The sequence below is a fragment of the Canis aureus genome, chromosome 34 (genome assembly GCF_053574225.1).
Source record: "Canis aureus isolate CA01 chromosome 34, VMU_Caureus_v.1.0, whole genome shotgun sequence".
Taxonomy (NCBI): Eukaryota; Metazoa; Chordata; class Mammalia; order Carnivora; family Canidae; genus Canis; species Canis aureus.
Window position 1 is genome coordinate 12,504,860 of NC_135644.1, and position 21,662 is coordinate 12,526,521.

A 21,662-nucleotide genomic window follows, 5' to 3' on the forward strand; every position below is an offset into this window, starting at 1 on the left:
TAGTCTTAAAAAGAATGAAGTTCTGACACATGCTACAATGTGGATTAATTGTGACAACATGCTAAATAAGCCAGACAAGTATTATATGGTTATATGATTCCACTTATATGAAATAACTGAAGTAGTCAAATTCATAGAGACAGGAAAGTAGAATAGTGGTTACCAGGGCCTGAGAGGAGGGGAAATGGGGAGTTAGTGCTAAATGGGCATAGAGTTTCAGTTTGGGATGATGAAAAAGGCCTAGACACGGATGGTGGTGATGGCTGTAAAAACAAAGTGAATGTACTTAATGCTACTTAATTCTTCAAAATGATTAAAATGGTCAAATTTATGTTCTGTATGTTTTACCACAGTAAAAATGAATATTTTTGAAAAGTCCTGGGCTGAGAACTGGTTAAAAGTTAGGAGAGTTTGGACTACATGGGAGCCACAAGTTCCTCACATGCAAATAGGGAAAATACCAACTTCACATGTTTTGTGAGAATGAAACGAGATAAATCATGTGAAATACTTAAGAGGTTTCTTTGGATAAAGTAAAAATGGAGGAGTGGTAGTCATTGTTGTATGCACTTATCTATCTCTGTATCTCCAAGGGTCAACACTTTGTTGAATGAATAAATGAATGAGTAAATGACCTGCAGGGCTCCTTTTCTGTAGTATCTGAGATGTTAGAACAAGAACATTAAAATGACTACTAATATTTGCATACTGATTTAGAGTTCACAGAGGGCTTTTGCATATATCACCTTGTTTGAATGGCACAATAACAAACCGAGCAGGGCAGGTGTGAGACTGCGGTTCCTAACCACCACGACCCTACCTCGGTGTAGCAGTGGCAGTGGTTAATACACCGGAACAGTAGGGTATGGTGGACTTATTAAACTTTAAACCCAGGTTCAGAGTCCAGCGTCTTTTCCACAGATACAGAATGACCAACAGAACAGAAAAACGTGCAGAACATAAGATCATATGTCGGGTCAGTGGGTAGGACCACAGTCTGATTCCTTTGCCCCAGATAGCCTCCCTTCCCTCACGTGTAAAAATTGGTTACTCCGCCTCAGGCAGTGAGGGGTTAAATTGGGAATTCACAGCACCTGAGACTGGGTGTCTCTGGATGATGAGCCAGGGCTAGAGGGAGGGAGTGGGAGAGAGAAAAACCTGCCACTGGGAGCCTCCAAGGAAGAAAGAACACTGTCCTATAATATCTTATCTGTTGCTGTAAGGAAGCCCTGCAGCGATAAGGGGAGGCTGTCTCACTTCTTGGCTTGACTTCTCCCATTCTCAAGTCACTGTCCTGCTCTACGGTTGTGTGATATTGCATTTTAAAGCGGGTGGAAGGTATGGAAAGGCAAAGCTGGAAATAGGCAAGGAAACAGAGCTAGTGCAAACTGGAGCAGATTAGTGATGGTTTGTTGGAAGTTGAGGACAATGACTTAAGCAAGAAGCGAGGGAGATACCTGCCAAGAAATGGGACGGTCTTTCTTAATTGCTCCAGAGCGTTTTGCAGCAATGAAAATGAGATTATGGAGTCCCCCATGCATTATTATCTGTAGCAACTCTTCCTCCATAATTCCCTGAGCTGTCCTTTTGTTTTGTTTTGTTTTTACAGAAGAGATTTTTTAGAGGTGTTGTTTTGTACGGACAAAATACAGTTTCTGCCCTTAAATTCTACCACTGAAGTGTGTACCAAATCCTCATTTCCTTTACAATGTTAGAATCGAGTCATAAGAAAGCTGGATGGCCATACAATCACCGGGAAAAGTGCTTGAAGCGAAGCCTTAGTGAGATGACTCCAACCTCAAATCGCATGGCGAGCACACGGTTTTCCCAGTGCCTTCATCATGCTAGAGGTGATCTTCCTATAGGCTCTTTTGTTGTCTGCCCACCTAAGATGCTCTTTCCGGCTCTAATGAGTGAGGCTACAGACACATGTCAGTGCTCCTTTCTCTCTACTCCTCTGACCCCGGATAGCATGCAGCCAGATTCTGTCTCCATCGTTACAACAGAAAGTGCTATCTTTAAAGGACGGTGCCTTTTGCAGTCTTGTAAGAACTCCAGCTGGTCTGGCAAAGGTTGTAACCTATTTCACATCTTAAAGGACTACCCTTTATTTCAGGATGTCTTTAAAAAGCAACACTCTACAACTACCTGTTTCCTTAGGTACAATTCCCCATGTCCTTTACCGCTGCGCGTAAAAACACACTTAGGAGTCATAAATGCATACAAGTGAGACCCGGAAAACTTGATGTTAAGAATTATTAGAACGTTATTAATTGTACACAGTGGGAATCTTTAAAAGAGGCAGAAACATCTTGAAGGGACCTTTGTATGACACCATATATTTTCAGATCAAATCAGGTTGTTGGTCTACTAGAAGATACTAAGGAAATTTCATATGGATATGAAATTGTGATGGTTTCTAAAACTATGGTGTCTCTCTCGGAAAAAGAAATAACCCTCCTAGTGTGTGGTGTCCAGAGAGCAGCGGATCTGCAGTAATATGGATGCTACTTCAGCTGCTTGTAGGTTAAAGAAGCAATTGAGGCCTACAGAACACTGATGACTGATGAGGGTGATAATGTACTGGAGCCTGTCGGTAGTGAGGCCCCCTGGAGGAACAGAGCTCAAGGTAGGAGGAGCTGTCTCCTAATAGGAAAAGGATCTTAGGAGAGAGATTCACCGAGTTTAAAGGAGGCAGTAGGTGGCCTAAACAGTAGGTATTTAGAAGGAGATCCTGGAGGAATACATGGGGAGTGAATTAGTTTGCTCAGGCCAAGGTAAGAAGTACCAGGACTGGGTGGCTGAAATAATAGAAATTCATTTCCCCTGGAGGCTACGTGTCCAAGATCAAGGTGTCAGCAGCGTTGGTTTATTCTGAAAGCTTGTGTCCTTGGATTTTAGGTGGTCATCTTTCCATGTCTTCACGTGTTGATCCTCCTGTGAACTAATCTCCTCTTATATGGATTCAGTCATGCTAGGTTAGGAACCACCCATATGATCGTAGTTTACCTTAATGACCTCTTTAAAAACCCTCTCTCCAAACACAGTTCTAAGGTACTGAAGGTTAGGACTTGAGCGTATGAAGTTGGGAGAGACGCAGTGGCCCACAATAGAGAATGTTCCAGGCAGAGGCATGGAGACGTGGAAGTACCTGCCCCTCACTGAGTGTTCGCTGCAGCAAAGGGTACCTTGCTTCTTGGGGAGTGGAGAGATGAAGCTGGAAAGGTAGGCGGGGCTTACAGGATGGAGGGGCTCTTCTGTTATGCTGTAGAGTTTGCATTTTATCCTGGAGGCTATGAGGAGCCGTGGAAAATTTTAAATTATGGAAACGGCACAATCAAATTGGTGGTTTTGAATGCTCTCTCTGCATTTGGAATTGAATTGTGAGAAAGTTAGTGTTTGAAGGCAGGGAAATGAATTAAGGAAGTTAGGAGTGAATGTGGAAGGGGGGCAAACTAGGAGAGGGTGTTCAGGATGTTGTCTAGGGACTGCAAGGGAGGAGGTGGTAGAGAGGAATCCGAAGCTATGGCTGACGAAGTTAGCAGAACAAGAATAGGTTCTTGAAGGAAGCCAAAGGGGTGCAAAAAAGCACAGAGAGGGCGATCTGTGGAGAAAAAAGATTTAAGGGTGAGGAGACATTCAGACACATTTACGGATGGAGGGGAATGAAAGCAGTTCCTGTCTGCTGCCCCTGGTTTCGGTTTTGCTTGTGCTGAAAGAATGGCGGGTCATGTCTGCGTCCTGAGGAGAATGGGAAAGGTTTGAAGTAGGCACTATGACTAGAAGGAAGAAAACAATCTCCGGGCCACGCTGGAACCCCAGATGGTAAGTGCAGAGACGCCAGAGGATAGTAGGCCTGGAACAGAGAAACCGGGCTGACCCGCTCTGTGCTTGAAGGCTGACAGGGCCCATGAGGCCAAAGCCCCAGGCTGAGGGGACCGGAGGGGCTGGGTGGAGGGTGGCTGACATTTGGGATCTGGGTGAGGGGAAGCAAGAGCAACCACCCAGGGGCTAAAATTCTGACAACCTAAGACACCGAAGGCAGAAGGAAGGCCTGAGAGCAGGTTTAAGGACAGGGAGGCATGAAATGCAGGAGCACAGTGGGTGGTGGTGGAGACAATGAGGTTTCTGATGAAGAGTTGAGGGGAAGAACAGTTTCAGGTAGTGACAGGGTCTGGAAGTCAGTATTTTTTTTTTCTTTTTTAAAGATTTTATTTACTTATTCATGGGAGATACAGAGAGAGGGGCAGAGACACAGGCAGAGGGAGAAGCAGGCTCCATGCAGGGAGCCCGACGCGGGACTCGATCCCAGGTCCCCAGGATCACGACCTGAGCCGAAGGCAGAAGCTCAACCACTGAGCCACCCAGGCGTCCCTTAAAGTCATGAATGGAAGAGATGTGCTAAGATTACATAGTAGAGTCGGATGTGAGACCTAAAAGGAAACTTCCTAAAAGTGCTGTCAACATGGCTCTATTCTTTGGTCTTTTTTTTAAGACTTTGGGCTTGGGGAAATATTGGAAACCTCTGTTCCCTAAGGAAGATGAAAGTGAAAAGATAGAGCTCTCTGAAAGGCAAGTACATCTGGGGACCATTAATTATATGTAAAAACAAAAACACCCTCAAAACAAGAAACAGGACAGGAGAGGTAAACGCTGTGCCTCTTGCAAAGTTAAATAATTAGCTAGAAAGAACTCTTTGCCTAAATCTTCATAATAAGGCGATTTTATTTGGTTTATACTTCCTGTAAGTCTTGAAACAAGAGAACTTTTATTTAAGTTTTGTTATATAAATCCCCCCTACCCTTGAAAAACAGCTTGAATTCTCTTTTATGTTCTTGTCATCCTCCTGGGGTTATGAGTTTGATTAGTAAAGTGGACCTGTAATTTCTAACTTCACACTCGACGCTTAATCTAACTATTCATTATCGGCCTAATTTCTCCTTCCACAAATCAGGTTTTAGACAGCTTTCTTTTCCAAAAAAACTATCTATAATGTTAAAGACTAAAAAAGAAAAAATCATTAATCTTATTTATTTTGGCTATTTTATAGAAATCTTTAAAAGTGAATAAAGCTAAACGTGAATGTTCACACTATTATTCATAATAGCCAAGAAGTGAGAACCCAGATTGTCTATCAGCTGACGAATAAATAAATAAAATGCAGTATATCCCTATAATTGAATAGCGCTTGGCAATAAAATGAAATGATGTACCAATATGTGCTACAGCACAGATGAACCTTGAAAATATTATGCTAAGTGACAGAAGCGAAATACCAAAAAGCCACATGTTGTATTATTCCATTTTTCAAGTATCCAGAATAGCCAAATCCACAGAGACAGAAAGTAGATTAATGGTTCCAGGGTTGGGGGTGGGAGGGTGGGGGAGATAGGGGACGACTGGTGATAGGTACAGGGTTTCTTTTTGGGATGATGAAATGTTCTAGAATTAGATAGTGCTGATGGCTGCACATTGTGAATATACAGTTGACCTCACTGAGCAACACGGTGTGGACTGCACAGGTCCATCCAAATATGTATTTTTTTTTTTTATAAATACAGCTCAGTACTGTAAATATATTTTCTCTTATGATTTCCTTTTTTTTTTTAAATGTTTGTTTGTTTGTTTGTTTTAGAGAGAGAGAGCACGTGCACGTGTGTGGGGTGGGGAGGGCAGAGGGCCAGAGAGAATCTCAAGCAGGCTCCTGGCTGAGAGGGGAGCCCGACTGGGGGCTGCGTCTCATGACTCTGAGATCATGACCTGAGCCAAAATCAAGAGTTGGTCACTCAACTGACTGAGCCACCCAAGGGCCCCAGGCCACCATGTTTGTTTGTTTTTTTAAAAAACCAAGTTATACAAGCATGGACTGAAGGGACAGAGATAGGTTAAAATCAAAGAGGTCTCTGTGCCTCCAACATCCTCTGGGCAAGAAGCAAGCAGAGAAAGCTACTTAGGTGTAAACATGGGCAACTTGTTACAGAAAAGAACGAATGACCCCAGGGGCAGAGCCAAGGGCCTAGAGAACCTAAAAGAACTACTTTGGGGCACCTGGGTGGGGCTCAGTGGTTGAGCGGCTGCCTTCTGGCTCAGGGCGTGATCCTGGGGTCCCCGGATCCAGTTCTGCATTGGGTTCCCCACAGAGAGCCTGCGTCTCCCTCTGCCTGTGTCTCTGCCTCTCTCTGTGTGTCTCTCATGAAGAAATAAATAAAATCTTAAAAAAAAAAATAAAAGAACTACTTTTAGCAAGCAGAACTAGGCTTTAATCAAGAAACATTTCTGGTTTCAGAGTTGGAGGAATGACATGCGTTTGCCAGAATTTCAGCACTGCTGTGGTCTGCTGGATGCCTCCCCCCCTCCCCGCCCCCTTCTGACCCGAGGTAGCTATTGTATTTTTTTTTTTTAAAGATTTTTTTAATTTTAAGATTTATTTACTTATTTATGATAGACAGAGATATAGATATAGATAGAGAGAGAGAGAGAGAGGGAGAGAGGTGGAGAACAGGAGGAGGGAGAAGCAGGCTCCATGCCGGGAGCCCGACGTGGGACTCGATCCCGGGAATCCAGGATCGCGCCCTGGGCCAAAGGCAGGCGCTAAACCACTGAGCCACCCAGGGATCCCCAGCTATTGTGTTTATCTGTCCCTCTTACACCATTTATTGTTGGATGCTTGTGGGGCACATGATTTGTCTTTTTCATTCACAGGTCTTTACTCCTGAGGTGCTGCACCTGAGAAGCCACTCCTGTAAGTGCTTCAAGTGCTCCGGGACCTTATCTAGCCAACAAGATCCTGGACTTTGACCTGATGCCATAATAGTATGAGACTTTTATTACGGGATTTGAGAAGGAGTGAGGATCTTTTGCACTGGGGAGGGATGTGAATTGTTATGGCCAGAGGGTGGACCGTGGTAGCTAGTCTCCAAAGATTGTCTCCCCAAATACTCCTTGTATATGCTCACCACTCTTCACATCAAGAGACGGGGTTGTGTCCCTGTCCCTGAAGCCAGACTGGCTCCAACCAATAGAATGTGGACAAAGTGACATTCCAGGTCTTAGGGACATGGCCTCTCTAAGAGAGTTGGCAGCTTCTACTTCCTGTTGTTCCTGAAATGCTCCCTCTTTGAACCCAGCCACCACTTGTGAGATACCCAGAACTACATGGAAGCCATGGAGAGGACTGAGGTGTCCTAACCAGCAACCCCAGCTGAGTGGCACCAAATGCAAGCCAAATGAGAGAGGCCATTTGGGATCTACTAGCAATCCCTGTCCCTCCCAGATGCCACTTGAAGCAGAAGAACCACCCCTAATGGCACCTGGGTGGCTCAGTCAGTTATCCTCTGACTCTTGGTTTTGGCTCAGGTCATGATCTCAGGGTTGTGAGATGGAACCCAGTGTCAGGCTCCGAGCTAAGGGTCAAGCCTGTTTAAGATTCTCTCTCTCTCTTCCTTTCTCTCTGCTCTTACCCCCGTTTGTGTTTTCTCTCTCTCTCTAAAAAAAGAAAAGAAAAGAAAAACTATCCAGATAGCCCACAGAAACGTGAGAAATACTTTAAATTATTGTGTTAAGCCACTAAGTTGGTTGTATTGAAGACTGTAAGGGAAGGGAACTAATAATGCCTGTAGAATGTTCTCATCTTGTGCCAGGTAGCCTGCTTACTGCTGTATACACCATTTTTCTTAACCTTCACAAAACTTCTGTAAAGAAGGTGGCGGTAAGATCTAGGGACTGAGGCTGAGACAAATCTATCAAAATGGCATAGCTACTAAAAAAAAAAAAAATGACATAGCTACTAAATAGTACTACAGAATTCAAATCTAGATTATTTCACTCTGATGCCTGCATTCTTTTTAGTATATCATGACACTCACCAGTATTTTATAATTAATAGGAAAACTTCAAGTTTAACATAGAGAAAAACATGATTTGCAATTTGAAAAATATTATTTTAGAAACCTTTATATTAGTAAGTACCAGAAAGGTCTTATTTTATGTACAATGCTAACATATAGATAGTCAAAGCCTTTTGGTTTATCATAGTCTCAATAAATAGACTTTTGTTGAACTCAATTTATTCTTTTAGTATGTATTATTCAAATAAAAAGATATATTTGTGGCTTATGTGATAATTTCTATTATATTTCTATGGAAAATATTTTGTTCTTATTATTTATGGAGTTCTTTGGTTAGCTTAATGCTGTCAAACAACCTGACAGAAATCTATTTATTGCATCATACTTTCCGTAAAGTTGATATTTGTGGCATAAATATAAAGTGCAATGGAAGAGAGTTAGAGTTATGTGTTTTGTTTTGTTTTTTATGATTTTATTTATTTATTCATGAGAGACACAGAAACAGAGAGAGAGGCTGAGACACAGGCAGAGGGAGAAGCAGGAGCACAATGGGGGACTCAATCCCAGGACTCCAGGATTACACCTTGAGCCGAAGGCAGATCCTTAACCATGGAGCCACCCAGGTGTCCCCATTCCTGAGATTTTGATTTAAGAAAAATAATGTGGATTAGAACACTAACATAAAAAAAAAAAAATCTCTTGGGTCTCTGAGTGGCTTAGCAGATTGAGGATCTGCCCTCAGCTCAGGTCCTGATCCCAGGGTTCTGGGATGGAGCCCCGCATCGGGCTCCCTGTGCCCTTTACCCTCTCCCTGTGCCCCCACCCCCAAGCTCATGCTTGCTCTCTCTTGCTCTATCTCAAATAAAAATTATAATTTTTTTAAAAAAACCCTCCAAACAGCATGACCTATCTGCTTAAAAGCCCTATAGCTAAGATGGAATCTGTGGTTAAAGAACAGTGACATTTCTATACTTCCCAAGATAGCTCATTTCAATTTATTCGCAAATGATTGGGCAGTTATATTTAGCTAACAATTCTATACAAAGGAGTCTCTTAGCACTTTCTTTAGCAGTATAGTTTTATATAAATGTGAGCAGTGGCGTTAGGCCAAATTACTCCTTTTATTTGCTTATTCTAGACTTTCACAATTTCATAATCTGGCTTTTCTGAGGGTTATGTTTTCTGGTTGGTAGGGACTTTACTATACACTTTAATTGTGACCAGAAATATTGATGGAGACAGTGGTGTAAAGTCCAGCAGGCATGTCTCTTAAGGATCTTGTGTCCACCCACTGCCACCGTGCACCCCTTGCTTTGCCCTAGCTGCCTGTGGTTATTTACTGGTGACGCAGGGTGAATGGTGCCATATTGCATTTACCCACCTCCACCACAGCCCTCACTTATATTTTGACTCCTTTGATCCTTTTCCCCATTACCCTATGGGACCATTGAAGGAAGCTATTGCATTCTATCTCTTTCCTTCCCTGTTCCTCAGTAGAGTACCTGGCAGAGCATTAAAAAAAAAAAAAAAAAAAAAAAATCTGGAGTGCTTGGGTGGCTCAGCTGGCTGAGCATCAGACTCTTGATTTCAGCTCAGGTCATGATCTCAGGTTTGTGAGATCGAGCCCTGTGATGGGCTCCATGCTCAGTGGGGAAGGGAATCTGCTTGGGATTCTTCTCCTTCCTTCTGCACGCCTCCCCCCCCCATTTTAGACTTTCTAGATTCTCAAATAAATAAATACATGCTTACAAAAAATTCAAATCTTAGAAAGGCAGCTTCAAGGAGAACCACAGAAAAATACTACTTTCCTTATTTATTTATCTATCTATCTATTTATTTATTTATTTTAAGACCAGTGATTAGGTACTTTCTTTTTTTTTTTTTTTAAAGATTATTTGTTTATTTGACACAGAGAGAGAAAGCATGCACACAAGTAGAGGGAGCAGCAGAGAGGGAGAAGCAGACTTCCTGCTGAGCAGGGAGCATGATGCGAGACTTGATCCCAGGACCCTGAGATCATGACCTGAGCCAAAGGTAGACGACACACAACAAACTGAGCCACCCAGATGCCCCTTTACTTTCCTCTTTTAAACTGTTACTGAGCCTAGTTGCTCCTTAGGCTATAACAGACCTCGTAAGGTAGTTAAGCTTCATATGCCTCCGGACTATCACATATACCGCAAAAAGTTGTTTTTTTTTTAAACAATCTTTTTTTTTTTTATAATGACAGTTTTCAAACATACAACAAAATATTTAATGCTCTTAAAAATCTCAGAAGCCCTTTTGTCTAGCACAGTGTTCTCAAACTTCAGTTGCATCGGAATCAGCTGGAGAGTTTGTTAAATCATAGACTGCTGGGCAGCCCAGGTGGCTCCTCGGTTTAGCGCCGCCTTCAGCCCAGGGTGCGATCCTGGAGACCTGGGATGGAGTCCCACGTCGAGTTCCCTGCATGGAGCCTGCTTCTCCCTCTGCTTGTGTCTCTGCTTCTCTTTTTGTGTCTCTCATGAATACATAAATAAAATCTTAAAAAAAATCATAGACTGCTGGGCCCAACCTCTGGAGTTTCTGATCCAGTCGGTCTGGGTAGGCCTAAGAATGAGCATTTCTGACAAGTTCTCAGATGCTGCTGCTGCTGCTGTGGTTGGGAGTCCACATTTTGAGAACTACTGGTCTAGCAGTTTCAAGACTTACCAATATTTTGCCATGTCTGTCATTTATTCCCTCCTCCTCCCTCCCTTCTTCCTTCTCTTCTATATTTTCTACAAGCAAACTTCTAACATTTCTCTCGTCTCACCCTTAAATACTTCCATATGTATCTTTAAAAAATAAGGACTTTATTTTACATATTATAATATTATCACACATAGGTTACCATTTCCTTAATATCATCTCATTGATAATCACCAAACTTTTCTGATTATCTCAAAAACACTGTTTTATGGTTGATTTGCTCAAATCTAGATTCAAACAAGGTCAACACATTTCATTTCATTATTGTGACTCTTCATCTCTTAATCTAGAACAGCATTCTCTTCCTTTTTTATTTTCTCATGTCATTGACTTGTTGACAAAATCAGATCAGCTATCCTATAGAATGTCCTCCATTCCAGATTGGAATAACTGCTTCCTTGTAGTGTAATTTAACTTGTCTTCCTATCCATTGTACTTCCTGTAGTTTGTAAGTTGAGACTAAAGGTTCAATTAGATTTCACTTTTAACTTCTTTACCAAGAATATCTCAGAGGCAATGCAGTATAAGTTATATTATATCCCATGAGGAGGTTTATAAATGTCTGGTTGTCCAGCTTTTAGTGATGTTGAGTTGATGGATGGTAACTGCTTAATGTTCACATTGTAAAGTGAACTATCAGCTTTCTCCTAAATAGTTTTATCATCCATTGATGAGCCTAAACCACAAAATAGTGTTCTAAGTCTATCATTCCTTTTACATTTACTATCTTGATTTCTCTCTTCAATTAGGGCTATTTAGTAATTCTAAAATACAGTTTGTATAGGACAGGCAAGATAAATTCTCTTTTCTTTTCCATGAGTTTCTAATTCTCTTTTTTAAAAAATATTTATTTATGTATTATTTATGATAGACATAGAGAGAGAGAGAGTGGCAGAGACACAGGAGGAGGGAGAAGCAGGCTCCATGCTGAGAGCCTGACATGGGACTCCATCCCGGGACTCCAGGATCGCACCCTGGGCCAAAGGCAGGCGCTAAACCACTGAGCCACCCAGGGATACCCGAGTTTCTAATTTTCAAAGTAAGGACTTGGTGCCTACTGTTACTAAAATGTGTCCTCCCCCCAACCAAGTCATATGTTGAAGCCCTCACTCCCACTATCTGTTTTTGGAGATAAGACCTTTAAAGAGGTACTTAAGTTACAATGAGTTCGTTGGGGTTGGCCCTAATCCAATATGACCAGTGTACTTATAAGAAGAAATTTAGACACAGATAGGGAAGACCATGGGAAGAAGTGGTCAACTACAAGCCAAGGAGATAGGCCTCAGAAGAAATCAACCTTGCCAACACCTTGCTCTTGGATCTCTAGCTTCCAGAATTGTGAGGAAATATATTTCTGTTGTTTAAGCCACCCAATCAGTGATACTTTGTAATGGCCACCTGAGTAAACCAATATAATGCCTGGGTTCTAATGGTGACCAGAGGCTTATGTATTTAATTAACTCGTTAATTACTTTTCTTTCTCTCTTTCCTATTCATGGATTTTATTCATTCAATGTGTGTTAGTCTGTTACAGTCACTTTTTCTCTTGGATATATAAATTGGTCCGTATTTGGCCAGAGGAAGCCCCAGAGGAAGCCGACTTTTTGTGTCATTTTGATATGACCCCAACAGTCTTCGATAAGTTCCTTTCAAGTAGAAGACATCCCAGGCTCATTTTGTACATTTTCTGTTTCAGACCTGGGATCAGCTATCCTAAATATGGTATAATCTGGGTGTTAGGCCTGTTCGTTGCTATTGGGTTGTCATGGCTTCTAGGCTCTTTCAGGAAATAAAAAATTATAGGCCTTTTACTTTTTTGTTTTTCTATATGTTTCATCTCTTACATGGAAAGTTTTGGATTCTAACACATTAACATAATTATCTGCTCTATAATATCCATGAAACAGTTTCAAAAATGAGACCTTTTTTGGTTACTAATTCTTAGGCTATTAAATGAAATTTAAAATTTGCTTTTCTTTTTGTCCTTAGGATTCATATGCTTAGGAAAAGATGTAGTCAAAGTCTTATGTTCTAAAAAGCCTTAAAATAGTTCTTTTGTGTGGTTCTATCCCCAACCTGACATACAGCTAAGTTCACTTGTTTTAGAATCGTCTTGGTAGCCTGTCAGGCAGTGTCCTTTGTTTACTTTATAAGCATCATTAGAAAATGCTTTTCTTCGAGCTGTAATGAGAACTGAGGTTAAAAGACGGAAGAAATGGAAAGAAACACAGTTCAGGGACTTCATCTTCCTACTTATATGCATCATTTAATAGTTCATAGTGATTTCAGAGCAATGCATCCCGGATTCCCTGAATAAACTGTTCCCTGACAAAACATCTTAAGCATTGCTTCGATTTAGATGATCCTGGTCATGTCATGAATACTGAAGCCTTAATGTTTCCAGGCTCTTGTTTGTCCTTGAATACCGAAGCCTACTGACATATTGAGTATGTTCTCTAATACACACACATATACACACCTTTCTTTACCTAAACTGTTAGACTGCATGGAATATCATTTGAATGTTGTGGGACAAGCATGTCTAAGTAGAAAGTTCGAGGACTCGAGTCAGATGGAATTGGTTTTATATAGCTTAATAGTTACTAATGATGAGACCATTGTAAAATTGCCTAACCTTTTATGGATTTGATGTCCTTAGCTGTAAAAGAGGCATAATAATACATACTTATAGAGTTAGTAAAATAGGTCCAAATGAAAAGTGGCTAGCACAGTATCTGGCACACAATAGGGGTTTAATAATCATTCCATTCTCTCAACCTAAAAAGCCTCTATATTATAGATAAACACAAGCAGTAAAAATCATTTGATCTTGAAGATGATTGTGAGTAGTGCTTCTTCCTTTGATATTTAGGTCAGTTTAATCTAGTTCTGTGTTAAAGGAGCAACAACCTGAGCTATTATTTATTGCTTCAGTTGGCCAGGAAGCAAAAGCATTAAGCAGTCTTTTTAGTTCTGTTAATTTACATAAAGACACAGAATAATATAAAAAAGTGACTATCCTAATCAGGGTTCTCCTATTGGCTATCAGGATATCCCATAGTTTCTAGAGGGAGATTACTCAATAATTTTCCAGAGTCACTCAAGAAAGCCTCCAACTTTCATTCCCCTCTTTGGGGGATCTTTTACTCCCCTTATATTCTCATTCAGAGTAAAATGAAGCACAAGACTCTTAATTTTTTTAAAAAAGATTTTATTTATTTATTCATGAGAGACACAGAGAGAGAGGCAGAGACATAGGCAGAGGGGGGAGCAGGCTCCCTGCAGGGAGTCTGATGTGACTCAATCCTGGGACCCCAGGATCACACACTGAGCCAAAGGCAGATGCTCAAGCACTGAGCCACCCAGGTATCCCAAGACTCTTAATTCTAATTCTATATTTCAACTTGGTGGTGAGACATCTGGTGGGAGCAATTCTTTTCTTAGGGGTTGGTATTCACTTTTATTTCCTGGTTAAATAATCATCTTTGTCATTTGGTAGCTAAGAAAGCAAGCAAGGGAAGAGAACGTTCTTCAACAGATTTTTACTGCAGTAAAAAAGACTTCTCCTAAATCAGCATAATAGCAACTTTCAAAGGGTTGCTGCTCTCTACAGGGCACATGTTCCAAGAGATTTTAATGTGTATTATATGGAAAAGTTTGTACACATTTGATAATGCTAGGTTAAGGAGATTTAATAGGTCTCTTTACTGCAGAACTCAGAACCTTATACTAATGTATATTATCAGTCTCCTGAAGGGGGACATGATATGCAGCACTTCCTAAACTTATCTGATCCTGGATTCCATTGTTCTACAGAACACACTCCAGGAAACAATGCCTTATAATTTAGAGCTATAGGCAAGAGGGACATTGGATCACTAGGCCCCTAACATACATTAATAATTTCAGGACAGTATAAGTTCTTTGCTTTGGCTATTGCAGCCATTGTCTGGCTGTAAGAAATAGAGACCTAGGGCAGCCTGGGTGGCTCAGCGGTTTAGCGCCTGCCTTCGGCCCTGGAAACCCGGGAAACCCGGGATCGAGTCCCACGTCGGGCGCCCTACATGGAGCCTGCTTCTCCCTCTGCCTGTGTTTCTACCTCTCTCTCTGTGTTTCTCTCATGAATAAATAAATAAAATGTGTTAAAAAAAAAAAAGAAATAGAGACCTATTGCAAACCAAGTTGAACAGAAAACCAAAGTGGTGGAACACAGGGTTATCTCATACGGTCCAAGGTTAGAAAACACAGGGGCTTTAGGAGGACTAGGCAGGAACTACAAAGTCAGAACTTGTGATTAAAGGACCAGATGGTTGGTTACCCACCCCTTTTCTTGCCTGCCTTGTTTTATTTTCCTTTCTTTCTTTTGAGGAGCTTTGTTTATACCTCTCAAGAAAGTGTCTGACAGAGCTCTGATTCTGTGTTCTTCAAGCAGTCAGTAGTATTTATAGCTATGTTCTAAGTCCAACTTTTCAAGAGAAAGAGACTCTTGATTGACCAGATTGAGTCAGGTTTTCACTCAACCTCATCCAGTCAGTTGTGGCCAGAGGGCTCATGTCCTTTAGACAGGAAGACTTAGACCTACCCCTTCCGTAGGGTGAGAAGAATGGATTTTTCTTAGAATGAGGGGGCTGTGAGACAGGTAGGCACCACCAAAGTAACATCAGTCATGGTTCCTTTCTAAGAATCATCTTAGAAGGGTCCTTGGGTGGCTCGGTTGGTTAAGCATCTGCCTTTGGCTTAGGTCCTTGATCTCAGAGTCCTGGGATCGAGCCCCATGTTGGGCTCCCCACTCAGCAGGGAGTCTGCTTCTAGCTCTGCCTATCCCCCACGTACTTGTACGTGCTCTCTCTCTCAGATGAATAAAATCTTAAAAAAAAACATTATTCTAAGAATCATCTTAGAAAGAAGGGCAGCCTTGGTTGCAGTATTTCATGTATTGATAATAGCAAATTGATTTAGAAAGAATGACCTTCATAGAATCTGCTTGTGAATCTATTGTGAATATTGTGTTAGGCATTATCACTCTTCATTAATATCTAATTCTTTCTACTTTGGGGTAACAAGGATTCCCTGCCCCTCTAAATTGGGTGTGGCCATGTGCCTTCACTTGGTAAGAAATGTCACTTTCATACGGAAGGAGTTAGAGACTGAAGCAGCCTAAAAGTGCCAAACGAACTCATGGATCTCTTGGTGGATCTCCAGCAGACTTAATGTAAGAGAATTACTTTTATTAAACCTCTCATTTTGGAGTTGTCTGTTATTGCATTATAATCTAGCCTATCCTGACTAGTACAAAAAAATCTTTGAAATGAACAACACAAGTTTCAAAACTGTAATGAAGGTGAAATGTTATTCTGAGCTGACATTAGTTTGAGAGGCCCGAGTTTGGCAATGCAAGTCTTTGTGCAACATCCCCCAATTCTCAGTTTAACTGATGAAACCCTTATGATGTATTTTGGTACATGATCTTCCCTTTCCATGACTGGAACACTAAATATCTTATAAAGGCTAATAATAAGAATATTTTCAGGGCAGCCCAGGTGGCTCAGCGGTTTAGTGCCGCCTTCAGCCCAGGGTGTGATCCTGGAGACCGGGATTGAGTCCCACATCGGGCTACCTGCGTGGAGCCTGCTTCTCCCTCTGCCTGTGTCTCTGCCTCTCTCTCTGTCTCTGTCTCTCATGAATAAATAAAATAAAATAAAAACATTTTCAAAAGCTCTCATTTTGTAAGACCATTAAGTATTATAAGAAAACGATCAGTTTTCTTCACTTTTTTCTTAGTGAGCTATGTATGCCAACATTTATTAGTTATGTACATTACACCACGTGACCACCAAAGCCATTGACTTTCAGAATTATAGTGTGCTCCACCTGTTACCTTGAAAAAAATATTTCAGAAGTATAGTGGACATAACTGGTGTCCTTTTCTTACACAACCCTGATTTTACTCAGATGCCTATCTGAATCTTACAAAGCCATGTGCTTAAGGAAGTTGATCTCTCCTCTAGCTCCAAGGGTGGGGTGAATGGTCTAAGGGTAATCCCCTTTCCCCTGCCAGTGCTTGGCTCAGATATAGGCATGAAACCCAATTTTGCCAGAGAGAGAGAGAGAGAGGCAGAGACACAGGCAGAGGGAGAAGCAGGCTCCATGCAGGGAGCCCGACGTGGGACTCAATCCCTGGTCTCCAGGATCACACCCTGGGCCGAAGACAGGCGTTAAACTGCTAAGCCACCCAGGGATCCCCAAGAACCAGGATTCTTGAAAATAGTATTGAGCTACAGAATCTATTAATCCTGAAGTTCTCCCTGGACTTGGTTACATGGGATAAATTTTCACTGAATTACAATTTCTGTAACTCGCAACTAAAAGCAATTCTAGGTAATACATTAATAATATGTTCTCTTTTCTTTTTTAAAGATTTTATTCATTTATTCATGAGAAACACACACACACACACACACACACACAAAGAGAGAGAGGCAGAGACACAGGCAAGGGGAGAAGCAGGCTCCTTGCGGGGAGCCCAATGTGGGACTCGATCCCGGGACTCCAGGATCAGGCCCTGGGCAGAAGGCAGGTACCAAACCGCTGAGCCACCCAAGGATCCCCTATGTTCACTTTTCTAGATTGGCATATACCTTTTTAGGTTGTCTCTGGGAAAACAGTAAGCAAAATTTTCTTTTAAGAACCCCTACATCTGGGATCCCTGGGTGGCGCAGCGGTTTGGCGCCTGCCTTTGACCCAGGGCGCGACCTGGAGACCCGGGATCGAATCCCACGTCGGGCTCCCGGTGCATGGAGCCTGCTTCTCCCTCTGCCTGTGTCTCTGCCTCTCTCTCTCTCTCTCTGTGACTATCATAAATAAATAAAAATTAAAAAAAAAAAAAAAAAAAAAAAAGAACCCCTACATCTTTATCCATGAATTATGATAGAGATTAGATGACAAAACTCTAGTTGTTTCTGGGATGATAGCTGGGCCCTTTATTTTACAGTTTTATTTAAGTAATATCTACTCTGACATGGGGACCCTGAGATCAAGAGTCACAGGCCCTTCTGACTGAGCCACCCCTAGACTGTTTAATCAGTAAGCATTCTTTTATTTATTTATTTTTTGACAGAGACTGAGAGAGAGAGAGAGAAGAGAGAAAGAGAGAGGGCAAGCATGAGAAGTAGGGGGAGAAGGAGAGAGAGAGTCTCAAGCAGGCTCCATGCCCAGTGTGGAGCTGACATGGGCTCAATCTCACAACCCTGATCATGACCTGAACTGAAACCAAGAATCAGACACTTAACCAACTAAGCCACCCAGGCTCCCCAATCAGTCATCATTCTTTTAAATACTATGAGCAATTCCAGAATAGAAAATAGTTGTTAAATATAGGTTTTGTTTCACAGGTAACTTATGGTGTAGTTTCAAAAATTCAAAGCCATGCTCTGTTAAGTGGGAAGAATGAAAATTGAAAATCCGCTTCTTGGGGCGCCTGGGTGGTTCAGTCGGTTGAGCATCTGCCTTCAGCTTGGGTCATGATCTCAGGGTTCTGGGATTGAGCCCCGCATTGGGCTCCCTGATCAGCTGGGAGCCTGCTTCTCCCTCTCCCTCAGCCTGATGGCCCCCTGCTTGTGTGCTCTCTCTCTCTCTCCAATAAATAAATAATTAAGATCTTTAAAAAAAAAAAAAGAAAATCTGCTTCTTTGCTTATGCCTCGCAGTATCTGTATATTGCTCTTAATGGGAGAGGGAAAGAGGATGATTAAGTACTGCCTGGTATATAATATCACAAGTCCACAAAGTAAGTGAAAAATCAAAGTGGTTTATTTCTTTTTTTTAAAAAAGATTTATTTATTTACTCATTCATTCATGAGAGACACAGAGAGAGAGAGAGAGAGGCAGAGACACAGGCAGAGGGAGAAGCAGGCTCCATGCAGGGAGCCTGACATGGGACTGGATCCCGGGTCTCCAGGATCAGGCCCTGGGCTGAAGGCGGCGCTAAACCGCTGAGCCACCTGGGCTGCCCCCAAAGTAGTTTATTTCTAATCTTCAAATTGGATCAAAGTACTTAAGCATCCTGTAAATTTTTACCATATTCTTATATAGTTATTTGTGTAATTGCTTGTTTGTCTAAATTAACAGATTGCCAGCTCTTTGAGGGCAAAGACCATATTTATTTTGTTCTTTACTGCTTCAAAGCCTAGAGCAGTGGCATGGAGTGGTACTCACAATAATTTCCTTGAACAACAACAAAAAGTGAAGAAAAGGCTATTCTAAATATATGAAGACTGTTTTCTACATGCTGGATATATGATATAAAGCTTAACCTAGACTACGAGAAAAAATGTGATACAGGTAACAGAATACTATTAATAACTATAAGGTACTCTAAAAAAATCGAGATATAATTGATATGTATATAAGTTGTACAAAGTGTTGATTTGATGCCCAAATACTTTGTTATATGATTACTACTCTAGTATTACCTAACACCTCTATCACCTCACACAGTTACTTTTTTGTGATGAGAACATTTAAGATTTAGTCTCTTAGTAACTTTCAAGTATATAATACAGTATTGTTATCTATAATCACAAGGCTGTGCACTAGATCCCCAGAACTTGACCAAAACCTCCCTAATTCTCCCATCCCCCAGGGTACTTTCTTTTTGCAAATGGTTCCCTTCCCTTGTAAAGTTATTATCCTGTTTTGTCTCACTCAATCTTCATTGATCATGTAGAGTAGTAGATATCCTGCTAGGGTCTTCTCTGAGAGCTACCTGCTTTAGTAGTAAAGGTCATTCACAGGGATGTTTCTACTATATGACGCCCTACCTACTTAGCCAAGGACAATTGGGCCCTTGCTAGAACTTTATCTAAACTGGGCCAATCAGATCTCCTTTCTTTTTTTTTTTTTTTTAATTTTTAAACTTTTAAAAGAGATTTCACTTATTTATTCATGAGAGACACAGAGACACAGGTAGAGGGAAAAGCAGGCTCCATGCAGGGAGCCCGATGTGGGACTCAATCCTGGGACTCCAGGATCATGCCCTGGGCAGAAGGCAGGTGCTAAACCGCTGAGCCACCCAGGCATCCCTCCATCTCCTTTCTTGTGAATATGAATTGACCCCCAGTGACTGTGAGCTGGAAATGGAGTTCTGTTATCAGGTAACTTAGCAGTAGCAATTGTCCTCTCCTGGAAGTCCGCCTAGCTCACTGAGATCTGCGTGACCTGCTTTGTCAAGGCACTTTAAAGGCGGTCAAAAGTGCAAGTAAGAAAGCTATAACTGCATGTAGAGAACAGGTAATTGACTCAAGGACTTGATAGTGTGAATTGAAGGGAATGGGTAGATCTAAGAGATGTTGAGATTGAAGAAATAGCTGTATTTGGCCAAAAGACAGTGTTAAGTTGAAGATGATTCCACTACTCCACAACTGGGGAACATTTTCAATTAGTATTGGAGTGGCTGGTTGCTGGGCATAGTAGGCTCTCCGGGATTCTTCAGACTTTTAAGTAGTGGTTCTTCTCTGTTTCCACAAGAAACAATGTGAAAACCAACTATAGAACCTCACTATGAAAACAGCAGCAAACGATTTAGGAATTACTGTCAGGATTAGTTGTAAGTTTATATTAAAGGTGAGTGCAAAATGTGGCCTAGTTAGCTTCCCTGTGTTTCTTTACTACAGTGTACCCAGACACCTGTTTTATAAATGTATCCTTCTGGTAACAAGGGAGCTAGATTGAGAGACTATAAAGAGTGCATAGTTTGAATGATATTAAAAAAAAAAAATCAAATCGACTTGCCTGTGTCTTTGAGAATTCCAAATTTACAGAAAAAGCTTTTTAACCCGTCTAAGTAGGTCACTCTCATAGGGCTAAGAAAAAACCGTAATGCAATTTTATTATAAATAATGGTTCAGTTGTTGCTTATAAGGAATTTCTATTAGAAGAAAATTTTGGCTGAAAGGGAACAGATCTTTCAGTTAGCTTGGGGTCTGAAATCTGGCTTCTGCCATTTACTAGTTGCGTGACTAATCCAAATCACATTACTTTTCTGATACTGTTCCCTCATCTATAAAATGGGATTAGCAACCAATTCCTATTTTTCCTTTGTTATGAAATAGTCTCTTTGATTTATTTATTTTTTATTTTTTCGTCATCTCTACACCCAACATGAGGCTCGAATTTACAACCCTGAGATCAAGAGTCACAGGCTCTACCAACTGAGCCAGCCAGGCGCCCCATGAACTCCTCTCCTTGAAAAATGGTTCTAGGGTCACAGTTTTCGGAAAAGTATTACATTCTTGCAACACATACTTGGAAGTTCACAGAAAGAATTCCTTCTACAGATGGAGCTCATGGCGTAGTTAGGTGTGGGTGAGATGAGATGAAATCCTATTTAACAATATCCTTTATTACTACTTTGGAGCCTTTCCTCTTGTGCCAGGTACTGTTGCTGCAAGCTTTACACGTATATCATTTTATCCTCACAATAACCTCTGAAGGTGGGTCTCAATAGTTTCATTTTCATCCAAGAGGAAATTGAAGCCCAGAGAGGTACTTTGTCCCAGGTCCCAAGTAGTGGATTCCAGATGGGAACCCAAGTTTTACAAATTCCAAAGGCCGGGGCTCATTACCCTCCAGAGGAAAGGAGTGAGGGGGGTGGGGGGGCGGTGGAGCTGGCTCTATTAAACGCATTATGGGATCCAGTGCCTGTAAAAGCCCCGAACGAGAGGGTGAAGGAATCCTTAGATCATAAGCTTCCCTCGGCCCTTTTTTTTTTTTTTTTTAATAAAGTTTATTTAACAGCTTCTCACGGTTTGGATTGGCTGCAGAAAGTTCTAGGAAAAGGCTGGGGGCTGGGGCCGTGGTCCCCGAGGGCCCGGGGGGGGGGGGCAGCCAGGAGGTCCGCAGGAGCCGCGCTGCAGCTCGCCAGGCCTCGCGGCGGGGGCGGGGGCGGGGGCGGGGGCGGGGGGGCCGACCCGGGGCGGGCGGTCGGGCCGAGGGTGCTCCGCGACGCCGCGGGTGATGCGCGGGGCTGCGGGCCTCCGAGAGGGCGCGCGCTGCGGGAGGGGAGCGCAGAGCCGGAGCGGCCGAGCTC

General features: G+C 41.9%; 2 long non-coding RNA genes across 2 annotated transcripts in view; one reads left to right on the forward strand and one right to left on the reverse strand.

The window, feature by feature from the left end:
• The window catches only part of LOC144304851 (uncharacterized), a 131,356-nt gene that overhangs the window by 22,616 nt on the left and 87,078 nt on the right, over positions 1-21,662 (reverse strand). The window lies entirely within an intron of this gene.
• On the forward strand, positions 6,286-8,064 carry LOC144304616 (uncharacterized). Its single transcript, XR_013371545.1, has 2 exons — positions 6,286-6,377; positions 6,703-8,064. It is a non-coding gene; the product is annotated as an uncharacterized LOC144304616 (long non-coding RNA).